Raw genomic sequence first — 16,312 nt, 5'->3', positions numbered from 1 at the left:
GTAAATCACCGCCTCCAAGCGAGAAAGAAAAGAACCACCATCGCTAACCAATGGCTTCCGCAGGAACTTACGTGTTGCAGTGGAATTTTAATGGATATCGCTCACATTTGGAAGAATTGCACCTGCTGATCCAGGATAAACCTTTCTGCATATGCTTACAAGAAACGCATTTTGGTCAGACAGCCCTGCGTTACGGGGCTACCACATGTACTTCTGAAGATTGGGCTAAAGGTGAAGTGTCTATTTTCCTTGATGACAGATGCATCTTCTCCTTTGTCCCTCTTACCACGACTATGCAAGCAATTGCTGTGAAAGTTCTCTCAACCTTTACTAGCACTGTGTGTTCTCTGTACCTGCGCCCCAGTGACGCTTTAGATGCAGACATACTGGCAAGCCTCTTCCAGGCACTTCCGCGCCTATTCGCCCTTGTGGGGGACTTCAATGCCCACAATGTGCTGTGGAGCTCGGCTACTACTTGCTCCAGGGGTCGGATGATCGAGCGACTCGTCCATTCTGAGAATATCTGCCTTCTGAACGCAGGTCAGATGGCTCACTTTCCCACAGCTACAGGGCCTTTTTCAGCCATTGGCCTTTTTGTTCCCCAGCTATTGCAGACTGAATTCAGTGGGAAGTGGCTCCAGATTTACATTCTAGTGACCACTTCCTAGTGTGAATCCGCCTGCCAACTAGGATGGTGGCCAAGAGGAGACCACGCAGGTGGATGATACAAAGGGCAAATTGGTTACAGTACAGTCGACAGGCTATTTTTGAACAAAAGGATTGTGCACAGGAGGCGGTGGCCCATATCACTCATGATGTCCAAAGGGCTGCTGCAGAGGCCATCCCCAGGTCTAGTAACCACCTCAGACAACGGCCTGTACATTGTTGGAATGACGACTGTCGATTGGCCTTCAAGGCCAGGCTCTGTGGAACTGAAAACAGTGTCCAGCTACAGTCTTCATGCCTTCAGGTCTACGAGAGCATATGCAAGGCCAGTGATCAAAGAACGGAAGAAGGCTTCCTGGAGGGAATTCACGACTTCCATTAATAGGTCCACTGCCGCTGTGCACGTTTGGGAATGAATAAGACGGATTTCAGGCAAGGGTAATCTACATCCCCTTACAGTCTTGTCAAATAATGGGATCGTCGTGGACACGCCAGAAGACATGGCTCACGTTGTAGCTGAACACTTTTTTACTGTTACAAAGTTATCCAGACAAGCTCCTGCTGTTCAGGTATTCTGTCGGACTGCAGAGATGAGGAAGCTTAATTTCTTCTAGCATATTGAGGAAGTCGACAATCTTCCCTTCTCCATGTGGGAACTGGAATCAACTTATCTGCTGCCAGCCACACTGCTCCAGGACTTGATGAGATCCAATAATACGATGCTTCGTCATCCGTGCACTGAAGCGAAGGGTCAGCTCCTCTTGTTTGTCAGATCTGGTTTGATGGACAGTATCTCATGACTTGGGAGGAGGCACTATTAATTCCATTCTGGAAACCAGGCAAGGACCGTAGCGCTACTAACAGTTATCAGAGTGTCGCCCTTACCAGTTGTATGGGAAAGACTCTTGAACGCATGGTCAACCGCCGCATCGTGTGGCTGCTCGAGTCGAGAGGTCACCTGAACCGCTTCCAGTGCGGTTTCAGGCGCTACAGTCCCACTCTTGACAACTTAATTCTGCTAGAGACTGCGGCACAGGAGTCGTCCTTACGCCAAAACCATTTAGTTTGTGTGGTTTTATGACCTCGAAAAAGCATATGACACTACTTGGAGGTGCAACATCCTTCGCCAACTTCATGAGTGGGAACTATGTGGACGCCTGCCACTTATGATCCAATCCTTTCTCGAGAACTGGCGTTTTCGTTATCGCATTGGCGATGTCGTGTCTGATTGCTACTTTCAGGAGAATGGTGTGCCCCTGGGCATAGTCCTCAGTGTCACACTGTTTGCCATCGCTATCAATGGCATTTCCTCTGCAGTCAGGTGCCCTGTCAAATGCTCTTTGTTTGTGGATGACTTTGCAATCTTCTACTCTTCCTTTGATCTTATAACGACGACGACGCAGCTACAGCTGACCATTAGGAGGCTGGAAACATGGGCCCAGAAACTGGTTTTCGGTTTTCACCTGAGAAGACTGTGTGTCAATTTTAATCGCGCTCATCGGAGTTTTTACCAACTGGAGGCTACAATGGGGGACCGTATTTTAAGTTTTCAAGACTGTGTTTTTTGGGTTTATTATTTGTCTCAAAATTAACATGGCTCCCACGCCTAAAATACCTACGAACAAAGGGCTTCCAGTTGTTGAACATTTTGAAATGCCTCTTGCAGTTTTATAGAGCATTTGTTCGATCACACTTAGACTATGGCAGCGTGGTCTACGGATCGACCCGTCCTTCCTACCTCCAGATGTTAAGATGCTGTCCACCATGAGGGCATTCGGATATCGACAGGGGCCTTTCGGACCAGCCCAGTTCAGAGTCTGTGTACAGAGTCTGGTGCACAACCACTCTGGATTCGGCGACGTATCCTTCTGGCTCGACAGGCGCTGAAAATCTCAGCGTCTCACCAGTCATTGGCATATAGTTCAGTGATCCAACCCACCTTCGAACGACTGTTCAGGAATCTGTCCCAAGCGACCCAGCCATTTGGTATACGTGCTACACACTGTCTCAAGGATCTCTCGGACATGAAAATACACTCTCAGGGATGGAACGCACTGCCGCCTTGGTGCCTTCAGAGGATCAAATTCATTTTAAGCTTGACACAGTACACGAAAAGTTGTACTCCAGATTTGGCTCTTACAACTTTGATTTCGTCTATTTTAAGAATGTACCATAGTTTTATCGTTATTTATACAGATGGATCCCAGCAGGGAAATGCTCTCGGTTGTTTTGCGGTTTTCCGTTATAGGGTTTTTGAAGTGCATCTTCCGGAAGAATTTACAAATTATGATGCAGAGTTATATGGCATTCTGATGGCACTGGAGAGGGTTCACAGATATTACCGTACGAGTTTCCTTGTCTGTTCCGACTCTCTTAGTGCAATGGAGGCGCTTTACCAAATGTATCCGGTAGACCCGCTGATTCAGCTCATCCATGACTCCTTACAGCGGCTCCAACGCCGTGGCAAGGAGGTGATCTTTCGCTGGGTACCTGTCCACATTGGGACACAGCGTAACGACTTGGCTCACAAAGCTGCCAAAGAAGTATGTTGGGGTGGTGCCGTTCATCAGTGTCCCATCCCGTGGCACGCCATTATCTCATTTTCTGACAGATCCATCATGTGTCAGTGGGAGACTGAATGGTTGCGGGTGAGAGACAACAAACTGTGGTCGCTCGAATCGACCACAAAGGCTTGGCGGACTTCATGTCAGCCTCGCCGCTGGAAGGAGGTTTTGCTTACCAGACTGTGCATCGGGCAAGCTCTTTCACACATGGCTTCCTCCTCCGGCGGGAGGATCGACCATTCTGTGAAGTTTGTGGCGTGCCGCTTTCAGTTCAGCTTATTGAGGCTACGTGTGTCCTGTATACTGACATTACGGCAGCCCTCTGTCTCGCTGGAGATCTGCCCACCGTCCTCGCCGATACCGATACCAGTGTTACAAGACTGGTGAAATTTTGTGAACTGTCAGGCCTCATCCCTAAACTGGCGGGGAAGGGCGGCAGACTTTAATACGTTATAAACTGCTTCGCGTGTGAGGACAGCCTTCGTCCCCACCCATGAGATTTGCAGGTTGACTTTTCGTCAGGGTGCTGATGACCATGATGTCGAGCGCCCCCTCATCATCATCCATCATCATCATCCATCACCATCATCATCATCATCATCGAATTAATATAGGAAAGAGTCAGATGTCAAATTACTTCTGCCATTTACAAGCATCAGTAGTATTGTTAGCAAACGTAATAACAGTAGAACCACGAACTTGATGGCTGAACTGTGTGCAGATTGAAGGAGTAAAGGGCAGCAGGGACCTGCGAACTCCGCTTAACAACTAAAAAATGTTCATTCTTCCCATACAAGTGTCCCTCCAAGCGTGCTAAGTACGTAAGATGCAATATTATTGCGCTGCTTTCACTGCTACTACATGCCTTTCGTAAGAATATTTGTTTGAAAAAGTGCACTCACAGGTCTGGCATGTTTTATTATTGAATTATTCGCTCAGTAATGAACGTACAACGCAACAACAATCACTGATACCCACCGTATGTGCGAAAAGTTTTGCAATATTTTCTTAGCGTTATTCACGCATACATCATACGGATTTTATATGTTAAATATAAAATCCGTTAAACATCCACCAAATTAAGTCTTCGCAACGTAGGAAAATTCGGTTAACTGCATAAAACGCTTTTAACAGAAACGTTAGCGTAACGCTGTTCTAAAAGTGTTGAATGCTACTAAGCTTTAACTAATAAAACAGCCGGTACCTCACATAGCTGGAAGTGGATAATACTAATACGAGAAAGGAAACTTGGCAGCTATATTTATAAGATCACAATGTCTAAGAAAATCTACATATGCTTTTGTATAACCTAGTCATATATTGCAGTAAAATAAACAGGTAATTTAAGAACTGAATCTCCGTTCACCGAAGAAACTGAGATTGATTTCTGACGTCTTGTTGCAGGGAGACTGGTGGCTGTACATATGATGATATACGGCTTCATTTACTTCTTAGCTTGCGGCAAGCTGCTAAAAGCGCAAAAGGGAGTAAGATGGCATTGCATACTTGTAACAGTAAACACACAGCTTGACAGACTACTGTACTTCATTAACAATACTTCAAATGCACTCTTAACATTAAAGCTTCAATTTCATTTTAGACATGTTCTTTCAGAGAAGTATAGCTCTGGTGGTTCCATGGTACGTCATGCACAGCATAATTGCGTTATACCAATTTATACTGTTGGTCCTCAACATAGAACTCTATGGAATGGCAGATATCGTTGTAGCTATTTGTTTTTTTGGTAAGCATGCGTTTCTACTAAATAACATTTAGCATGTCTTTGGCTTGGCAGCAATCTTTGTAGTTAATTGCTCTCAGAATGCAGAAGTGTCTAGAAAGCTTGGTCTTAATGTGACATAAGACTGGTATTTAGCTGCTCCTAATCTAATTTTGTATTCTTATATTTAACAAAGACACTGCTTTTATACTAGCTTCTGATACACTTATAGATTAAAAATTATTTGGGAGAAGTAAGTAGTAGGTTTTCAGTGGGCACACAGTTCAAGTTAATGGTCTTATCTCAACGTCACTGATACAAACTGCCGGTGTCAGGTTACGTAATTGGGCGACTTACAATCAGGGTGACCCCCGGTCTCTCCTCCCCGCAAGGAACCACTGGCAATTGTTACAGGTCATCCAGGGGAACCCTCCCCTCCCCACTCCTCACCCTGGACCAATAGGAATCAAGATATCCACTGCCCTTCTCTTCATTATATTATGAATCCAGTTCCCCAACCCACCTCCCCCAATTTCAGGTTTGATCTTCATAGTGAAAGGATGCAGTACCAGCAGGAATCAGCGTGTGCCCTCAGGCATATGATGAACAAGACTGGTAGATCTGAAAGTGAGTATAGTAATAGTAATAGTAATATAGTAATAGTAATTGATACGTGTTCAATTACCCGAAAGTTCCTAAATGCAATATAACACATACCATACAGTTAAAAGGAAGTGACGCTTGATCAAAGTCCGCGTCACTTTCCATTTTTAACCAGACTTAACGTCTGAGAAAGTAAAGAAATAATAATAATAATAATAATAATAATAATAATAATAATAATAATAATAATAATAATAATAATAATAATTAATAAATATATTCGATTGCACGTTTTTTTTTTTTCCAGCAGCGCAACGCGCCCGTCATTTGATAGTAGCAGAATTGCCTGCATCTCGACGAGCTGAGGTAAGGCCCTCCACAGTACTACTCTTCAATAGCACTTAGTGTGACTGCGAGTTGATCTAAGTGTATTCGCGTCAAACTGTCACTAGATAGTGATTTAGCTGTGGTGACGCTGTACATGCACAATGCGTCACTGCCAAAGTTCAGTATTCATTGTATGAATGGGAATATCTGTGTAGTATGATGGGGTGTATAACGAATAAGATGGCAATCAAGTATGATCCATTCCGCACTCCAATACATGTTCGTATGTTTGACCCTTAAGTTTCAGTAGTTAAGTATGGTGAGGCCATGTTAGAATGAACTTCATGGGGCCAGAATATTTACTTAAAATATTTAAGTGTAGTAAATTTAGAACATCTGTTCTGTGCATTATCGATCTCTAGAAGAAGATTGTACCCCTGTCAGCCGAATGGAAGAACGGCTTACCATGAGACTGTAGACTATGTGAGTGAAAATAGTGATGCTATGTGCCAGTTAGAACAGTGTATCTATGCCTGTACACCCCACGTACCAAACTGTGTAAGTGTACAACCAGTCAAGTCTGTAGAGGCTGAGTTAACTGAAGGAATTCTCATGTGGGTAATGCTTCCAAAACAATTCTTAATTTCACCTGTAGTACACCCTTCCCCCCCCCCCCCCCATATCCTATCAAACTACTTACATATAGAAAAATTTATAGCTTCTTACTGCGAGTCAGGGCGCTCAGGGGCCACCGACGCCTGCCTCCACATCAACCATGCAGCTGCCACTGCCTCCGTCGATGCCACCACATCGAACAGTTGTGAATGGCTGCCTGATACGATTAGAAACGGCCGAAGGATTTTGGCCTACTGGGGCCCGACAAACGGTCTTCGGCACCCACCCCAGAGGGTGGGGGGGGCGCCTCATATGCTCGTAACGAATGCAACAAGACTGAAGTGTCTCATGGAAGTATGATATAGTGAGTTAGTTCGTGAAAAGAAATGACTTAGTCCGTAGCATCTTACATACTAGTTAACCCGCCGTGCCTGTACATAAACTTAAAAAAAAAATACACTGGGTAGAAAAAAAATCATTATTTTCCTCTTTACAACCAACACAGTGCAGTTAGGCTCATCAATCTGGCATGGAGTATTCATATCATAATGTTCAGAGCAGGGCTCATACATAGAGAGAAACACATTATTTTTAAACGGTTGAGGCAGTATGCTAAATTTGTATGAACGATCACAAGCGAAAGTATGAGCTGTGTAAGAAACAAGGAAGTCTACAATACTGAAACGACGATATCGTTCAGTAGCTGTTATATAAAATTTCAAGAGGCACTTAACAAATATATCTTGATTTCAGCCACTCGAACATGATAGGCAGTAGTAAATAGGTCATTGTTATTTCAGAAACCATAGTCCTCCAGCTGAATTGTCTTCATGTATTCAGAAATATTCAGAACGTATCGGTTAAGTAGTATTTTAATACAGTCCCTTGTCTCCCTAAATAGCGATGTAATAGGCGACGCATCAGCAGACCTCGCTCGCAGTACACACTCGCTGCCCTCACTTACGCTGACTTGAGACCATCGCTCCACAAATAATAACCTTGTTCGTTCTGTTGATGAACTGGCAGTAGAGGCCAGCGTGTTTGTGTTTTATACTGTGATTTTCATATTTTTAAAGAACTTGCATACATTGCTGCAAAAATGTAGATAAACAGTGGTCGATAAATTGTTCAGTGAGTCGAGAGAGAACGAACGGGCTGCGATGTCGAGGTGCATAGCACGTGATAATGTAGCACAGGAACTCGTCACTGAAAAAAAGTCATGACCAGTCCTAAGACAAACGGCCTGTAATTCCCAAGTGTCGCGGGACAATAATATCCAAAGATTGAGAAGTCAGAAGGACGAGAAGATACTACCAAAAGGGCAACACTGCAGAAAAAAAGAGCTCGCGGACTGGGCAGGTACACACACTTTAAGCAGCAATTTAAAGACCGCTTGCGACAGGAAAGTACAGAGCTGTAACCAATTCGTGACGCAAACTTCCATTTTTATCCATGAAACACGCCGTATAAAATCATCTGTCAAAAGATAAAATCTCCAAGGATGTTATCAACTCTAAAACGAGCAGATGGCAACATGACAGAAAACTGGCGCCAATCCAAACAGTTACTGTACTCTTTACAGGCGATACTGAAGAAGAAGAATTTGATCACACAAAATTTCGAAACAAAATTAGGCAAGCATACTGCGGAGATGGGATAGTTAATTTTCGGAAGAGGAAGCAAGAAAAGAAATCCCGAAACTGAAGAGGAATAAATCACCTGGCTGTGACGGTGTATCTGCTGAATTTCTACAAACCCGTCGTAAGCACATAGCTTTATATTTATGCCAACTCTACAATTCATGTTCAGTGCAGGGAAGAATAACAGATACAAGGAAGAAAAGAAATGCCATTATCTAGCTTCAACGTCCTACAGACCGATTTGTCTTACAGATTTTTCCGGGAAGGATCTGGAGAAGTTGATATTTGGTAGGCTACAGGAGAATAGACTTCTTCGTGGAACGAACTCGCAACAGTATGTTTTCAGAAGCGGAAAGTAAACACAATACACCGTAAATGAGGCCATAAGACGTATGAAAAATGATCAGCATAAATATGTAATAGCCATAACAGAGAATATCGCCGGAGCGTTCGATCAGTTATGGTGGGTAGCACTTATTGACCGCCTAAGAGCTTGGACTGCCCACAAGCATTACACAACTGTCATAAGAATTATTACGAAAATAGAGAGGCATCACTTTCGTGCCCCGGAGAGACCGTAACAAGACATTTCAAAGGCTGTCCGCAGTTCCTGGGATCTGGATTCGACCCGGTATTACGAAAGTTGCTGGTTAATGAAGACGTCGTAGGAGCAGTGGCATTTGCCGACCACGATGGCCCTTCTGAACGGAAGCTCCAGAAGCAACCTCTAAGATAGATGTAACGTAGTCCTTAAACAGTAAATCAGCGGTGCCAATGAGTCAGATAATCTATTTCGCCTCAAGAGACCACATATACACTGGAATGAGATTTTCACTCAGCAGCAGAGTGTGCGCTGATATGAAACTTCCTGGCAGATTAAAACTGTGTGCCCGACCGAGACTCGAACTCGGGACCTTTGCTTCTGTAAAGTTTGGAAGGTAGGAGACGAGGTACTGGCAGAAGTAAAGCTGTGAGTACCGGGCGTGAGTTGTGCTTCGGTAGCTCAGTTGGTAGAGCACTTGCCCTCGAAAGGCAAAGGTCCCGAGTTCGAGTCTCGGTCGGGCACACAGTTTTAATCTGCCAGGAAGTTTCACATATACACTGTTAAAAGATAATCTGTTAAGAGACCCAACCATGAAATTAAGCGACAGATTAATAAAGTCCGTCGTCAGGTACTTCGGCACCGTCCTGGACGAATGATAAAATTGCAGTGCACGTATTGAAGAAATGAGCAAGAGAGCCAGGAAAATGAACAAAATTGTCTCGCTCGTTCGGATTATAAGCCTGTTAACGCAAACAATAAGAACATAGCGTTATGATATCCTAACTGCTGTGATGGGATGTGGGAGTTCTTGGGTCAACAGACTTCTGCTCGTGACACCAGCACGGACAGCTAACAGGAGGCATTGTGGAATACTTCTTGGGTTGACGGGAGCTTTTCATACTGTCAGTTGAGGCGTTGCAGGACATACTTCGAATATATCTACTTGATCTCCAGATATGTAAAAAAAAGCGATGTATTGACTGAAGAATGAACAATATGATGAAATGCTGAATTCAGTGGGAGTACTGGCTACAAGCAAGAAGCAAATTGAAAATCAGATCCTACACGTATGGCAGAAACAATGGGACGACGCCCAAACGGCAGGGAGCACGTATGATTTTTCTGCCAAATTTAAAACTAAGACTGGGAATGAAGCACCTGAATTCCTCAAGACTGGTCATGGGCCATACGCCACCTACTGGCATTGAATTGGTAGAAGACAAATTGCCCGCGCCTGTGGTGAGGAAGATACGCCACAACATACTATATAGGGATGTCTGTTGTATGCCGATGTTGCTGAAACTGATCGGCAGCAAGTGAATGCCGATGTTGCCGAAACTGATCGGCAGCAAGTGAATCAGCATGGAAGGCTCGATGTCAAGGAGACTGTTTCGTGAGGCAGAATGGTAGATCTTGGCAAACATTGCTGTTACTATTTCAAGAATGGCTTGGGTAGCGCATTAGCTTGACAATTTAGCCCTGTCTATTGCACTCAGTGACATTACGATAGTAGATCGAGAAACAACGCAGCAAAGGCAGCTGAGGTCAACAGCTGAATTTCTACAAACACCAGAAAGTAGCGCAGCTGTGGGCCATGTCTCACCATCCTAGAAACTAGAAACGGGATGATGTAAATTGACCTGTGGCTGCGCTTCTTATCGACAACGATGCTCCCTTGCAATGGGGAAATCGTTCCCTGCAACGGGGAGCCAACAAACAGAAGGGGTAGATGGAACTACAATGCCCTCCCAGTGCCCAAGAAACTAAATGGCATCCCTGTGGACTACGGAGTGTATTGTGGAATGTGACAGACAAGAACTGAAGTTACGGTAGTAGTAGCTGTAGTTTTTATTCATAGTGGAAATAGAATTTTATTATTACTATTACGTTTCGGTGATGGAAACTAGTATTGACTTAGGACAAAATTAAGAATTAATTTCTATTCCGTAATTTGCATATGAATCAATACAACGGGTGTTAAAATTATAGGTAATAGGCTATAATGGAATAAAGAAACAGTATTGTACTTACCTTCCTCGAGGTCATCAATTTAAACCTAAAAGAATACGCCTATAAAATATGCAGTTCACGCAGTACAATCTTAGTTTGTTGTTCTACTGCATATTTAAATGCTGTTAAAACACTGATTTAAGAGTGCATAAGCGGGACCAACTTCGATTTTATTGTTATGCCCTGGCCGTATTTCAATCCGTTGTTGGTGCAAAGCAACGTTAAATTTTCGTCTTTGTCAAACTCGCACAGCTTCACTATAAGTTGCAGAATTTAAGATAAGATTAGAGAAATTAGGACTCATACTGAGGCTTTATAGACAGTCGTATTTCCCTCGCTCTATTTGTGAGTTGAATAGGAAGGGAAATGACTTGTAGTGTACAAGGTACCCTCTACCACGCACCGTACTGTGGCATACGGAGTATTTGTGTAAATATGGATCTCCAATAACATAAATTCAGTTAGATAATTGTAACAGGCAAATTGTCTTCAACGCCTTGTGTGGGAAGAATAATGTGATTGGAAATTATTAAATAGGTTCTCAAATTCTTCAGAATAAGAGCTACATGGAGCATGAAATATAGTTTCCTAACACCATCCTTGTGATTAATCTCGAAATGAGGTGGTGTAAAATGAAGCTAATAAGTAAAAGTAAATATTTAAGTGTAATATGATACAAAATTTAAAGCTCCTAAATTACCTTATTACCAATAAAGTGAACATATGACAGCAGTAACCTTGTTGAGTCCGGATTTTTTTTTCTAGTTCTCTTACAAAAAATTTAAAACCTGTACCCTTAATTAAAAAGCATTTATTTACACGACAAGGTACAAAAATATATTTTTACACTCATAGTTTGCAAATTACAGTGTGTACCATAAATAGTATATCAGATTTTTTGTGGAGTAAGTAGTTACACACACACACACACACACACACACACACACACACACACACACACACACACACACACACACACTTATTGCGTTATTATCTCGTTTTCCATACAACAGTTTCCAGACTACAGTCTTCCTTCAAATATCATCACTAACCATGAAGAAATATGGTAATTATTTACTTAGTCAAAAATGTCATTGCTATTGAAAGTACTGTATCTAGCGATTGTGGAAGAACTTAGGGTCATGGTTCGTCAAACATAAGTGTAAATCACACTTATTTTTTAACCTTGATTTTTACTTCAAGGCATACATTTCTTTCTTGTATCTTCCTTGATTGTCCACTGTTTTTTGCCTTGTCTTGCATTGTCATAGCACACTGGACTCGCATTCGGGCGGACGACGGTTCAATCCCGCGTCCGGCCATCCTGATTTATGTTTTCCGTGATTTCCCTAGATCACTCCAGGCAAATGCCGGGATGGTTCCTTTGAAAGGGCACGGCCGACTTCCTTCCCAATCCTTCTCTAATCCGAGCTTGTGTTCTGTCTCTAATGACCTCGTTGTCGACGGGACGTTAAACACCAATATCATCCTCCTCCTCCTCCTCCTCCTCCTCCTCCTCGTGCATTGTCATATCCAATATCACCTGTATGCTCGGCATAGCAGTAATACGTAACACTACAGCTCCATCCACACAAAAAGCTTCAATCAGTTCAGGTTGAGTGGTGTTGCTTTCCATTAATAGAAAATTAAATCGGAAATCAATTATCAGCGCACAGAAGTTAACATTTCACCCAGCAAGGATATGTCTTGCTGTTACATATTGCTCTGAAGGGAATAATTTGCTCATCAATTCACACATTCCTTTAAACATGGAGACCATGGCATCTTGACTTATCATTGTCTGTTATAGGTCTAACCTTCCACAGAATATTATTGTTACTGCTTGTTTGTCAGTTGCTAAATGTAGTCTTTCATAGTTTTTCAAATCCGTTGCGTTGCATGAGGTCAGCATCCAATGGACTGCTTGTGAACGGGTTTCAAAACCGTATCATTTTAGAACACCCATTACAGTGTGCATTGCAATGAGCTTCAAAATTTCTGTGGGATTTGTTGAAATGCTATTTCCCATGTTTCTAACAATGTAGTTGTTTGCGAAAAGCAGTAGTTTCGTAAAGATCCTCTGGAATATACCTTCTAGAATATTCATATGGTGTACATACATTTTTCCCAACTCCTAGTCTGGTGTTCCAAGCCAAATATTATGTGGGTTCTGAAAGCCTTTTTACTTTTGACTTCTCACACAAAGATACATGTTTCTCATGATCACTTAGTTGTGAGATTTCGTCATTAGAAATTAATTTTATTTCGTCTGGGAAAGTTCCAATAACTGTATCATCATCAGCAGTAGCAGCAACAGACTTTAATGTTTCAGAATGGTTTTCTTTATCTTCTTCCTCATCGGAGACGCAGGCCATGTCAGATTCATCACCATTTTGCAATCGCCGTAACAGATCTTAAAGTTGAGCTTCTGATAACGGTGTATACTTGTCTATTATTCCTAAACTCGGTTAGACTCTAGCGACTGACAATGACTTGAGTCAATAACACCACGTGAAATCCACGGTTTAAGTGTAAACACAAGGTACCAGTGTTACCACTTTCAAACGTACACACAGTGTATACGTAACAGCTTCAATTACGTAACGTGTTATCGAAACTGCTGCTTTAATGGCAATTCTGTTATTTGCAAAGACTCTCAAAAACCCTATTAATTACTATAGCAAAGCTTTTCTCAATAGAAAACCACTGTAATTGAAGCAAAGTTGTACCTTTACACTACGATAATACGGAGTAATTCACTTTAATTAATCCCGCAAAATGTTAAGGGATCGTCGGAATTTAAACAACTCAGATTAAACTGCTTTAATACCTTTGGTATGTAATTGTTTCCCGAGTCTTGTTATTTAGCGTAAAAATCTTTCCTTTTGTTGACTCAAATATGATAAAATTTCTCACACAGATGCTACTATTACGAAAATCACATTTCTGATCCAGAGTTCTTATTACTAAAATATTATCGATAATTTCATTTGACTTTATTCCTTTATCTCCGCTTTCGAGCTACTTCCAAGTAAATATGACCCCCTCTAATAACTTAGAAGTTTTTTCTCTCTAATTAACGCCAGTTCGTTTGATGTAACACAAAAAATAATAAATAACCATGGTTCAAAATACTGTTATACGTCACGCGTATTCGCAAACAGTTTCTCATATGTAAATATATTTCAAATAACTAGTAACTGTCCTTGGAATTTAGTCGTCTTCCTATATACGAGGGTTAGAACTTAAATAGTTGCCACCATTTATTCACAACCGATACAAGAGTTACATGTTTGCACCTGTTACTGACCTTCAAAGTAGTCATCAGCGTTGTGACGAACCCGTTGCCAGCGATGTGAAAGGCGTAGTATACCGTTAGCAGAGCCTGTTCTGCTGATGGTGCGAATGGAGCGGTCTACTGCCTGTCGAATTGCTGGAACAGTTTTGAAGCGAATGCCACGAAGCCAAAACTGAAACGCGAATCCAACGAATGGCGTAATTATGGGGTCGCCGCGAAAGTCGAAAGTGTGTTAGAGCCCCAGTATGGTGAAAGTTATGGTGATTCTCCTGTAAGACTGTGACAGTGCTACTCTAATGCATTACGTTCCTCCACGGCATACCGTCAATGCACAGTATTACTGTTCGTTTATGGAGCATCACCTGTGACCAGCTTTGCGAAAGAAGCGGCGACGCTTTCTGCGCAACCCACCCATCATTTTGCACGACAGTGCGCGGGCGCATACAGCGCAAGCTGTGGTTGCTCTGTTCAGTCGATGGGACTGGGAAATACTGTACCACCCACCATACTCCCCGGACTTCAGTCCTTGTGACTTAGATTTGATTCCGAAGATGAAGGAACTAACGGTACACTATGCCTTCCACGTAGCTGGCAACGGGTTCTACACAACGCTGGTAACTACATTGAAGGACAGTAACAGGTGGAAACATGTAACTCTTTTGTATCGGTTACGAATAAATAGTTGCCACTATTTAAGTTCCAACCCTCGTATTTAATCAATAAAGAACTTTCGAAATATCACGACAAATACACAATTTAAAATTTGTAGCTTCTCACAGTACACGTTAACACACACTACGAGATTAGAAGACGAGTTTTTAGGTTTTACTTCTTTTGCCAATCTCAGCTACCTTTTTTCTGTTTATTCATAAAAGCTCAGTTATCATTTACACACTTCGTATACACGTCTGATCTGGTGAAGAGAGAACTATGTCCCATCAAACGGAATCAAATTAACAAAAACTTCTACGTGTCATTGCTACTTTAAATACTGCAATTGAATGGTAATTCAAAGCTCAACCGCTTCAGACGTTGACAATACGCAATCCCACTACTTCAAACAAATTACGAAAGTCACTCGTCACAGATCTCTTAAATACACTCCTGGAAATTGAAATAAGAACACCGTGAAATCATTGTCCCAGGAAGGGGAAACTTTATTGACACATTCCTGGGGTCAGATACATCACATGATCACAGTGACAGAACCACAGGCACATAGACACAGGCAACAGAGCATGCACAATGTCGGCACTAGTACAGTGTATATCCACCTTTCGCAGCAATGCAGGCTGCTATTCTCCCATGGAGACGATCGTAGAGATGCTGGATGTAGTCCTGTGGAACGGCTTGCCATGCCATTTCCACCTGGCGCCTCAGTTGGACCAGCGTTCGTGCTGGACGTGCAGACCGCGTGAGACGACGCTTCATCCAGTCCCAAACATGCTCAATGGGGGACAGATCCGGAGATCTTGCTGGCCAGGGTAGTTGACTTACACCTTCTAGAGCACGTTGGGTGGCACGGGATACATGCGGACGTGCATTGTCCTGTTGGAACAGCAAGTTCCCTTGCCGGTCTAGGAATGGTAGAACGATGGGATGGATGACGGTTTGGATGTACCGTGCACTATTCAGTGTCCCCTCGGCGATCACCAGTGGTGTACGGCCAGTGTAGGAGATCGCTCCCCACACCATGATGCCGGGTGTTGGCCCTGTGTGCCTCGGTCGTATGCAGTCCTGATTGTGGCGCTCACCTGCACGGCGCCAAACACGCATACGACCATCATTGGCACCAAGGCAGAAGCGACTCTCATCGCTGAAGACGACACGTCTCCATTCGTCCCTCCATTCACGCCTGTCGCGACACCACTGGAGGCGGGCTGCACGATGTTGGGGCGTGAGCGGAAGACGCCCTAACGGTGTGCGGGACCGTAGCCCAGCTTCATGGAGACGGTTGCGAATGGTCCTCGCCGATACCCCAGGAGCAACAGTGTCCCTAATTTGCTGGGAAGTGGCGGTGCGGTCCCCTACGGCACTGCGTAGGATCCTACGGTCTTGGCGTGCATCCGTGCGTCGCTGCGGTCCGGTCCCAGGTCGACGGGCACGTGCACCTTCCGCCGACCACTGGCGACAACATCGATGTACTGTGGAGACCTCACGCCCCACGTGTTGAGCAATTCGGCGGTACGTCCACCCGGCCTCCCGCATGCCCACTATACGCCCTCGCTCAAAGTCCGTCAACTGCACATACGGTTCACGTCCACGCTGTCGCGGCATGCTACCAGTGTTAAAGACTGCGATGGAGCTCCGTATGCCACGGCAAAC

General features: G+C 43.5%; 1 non-coding gene across 1 annotated transcript; it reads left to right on the top strand.

Moving 5' to 3' along the window:
• The first annotated feature begins 9,126 nt into the window (after positions 1-9,126).
• On the top strand, positions 9,127-9,201 carry Trnas-cga. The gene has a single exon. It is a non-coding gene; the product is annotated as a tRNA-Ser (tRNA).
• Positions 9,202-16,312: the final 7,111 nt, after the last annotated feature.

Source organism: Schistocerca americana, chromosome X (assembly GCF_021461395.2).
Source record: "Schistocerca americana isolate TAMUIC-IGC-003095 chromosome X, iqSchAmer2.1, whole genome shotgun sequence".
In the NCBI taxonomy this organism is placed as follows: Eukaryota; Metazoa; Arthropoda; class Insecta; order Orthoptera; family Acrididae; genus Schistocerca; species Schistocerca americana.
Note: the sequence above shows the minus strand (reverse complement) of the source record. Positions and strands in the feature narration are given on the sequence as shown.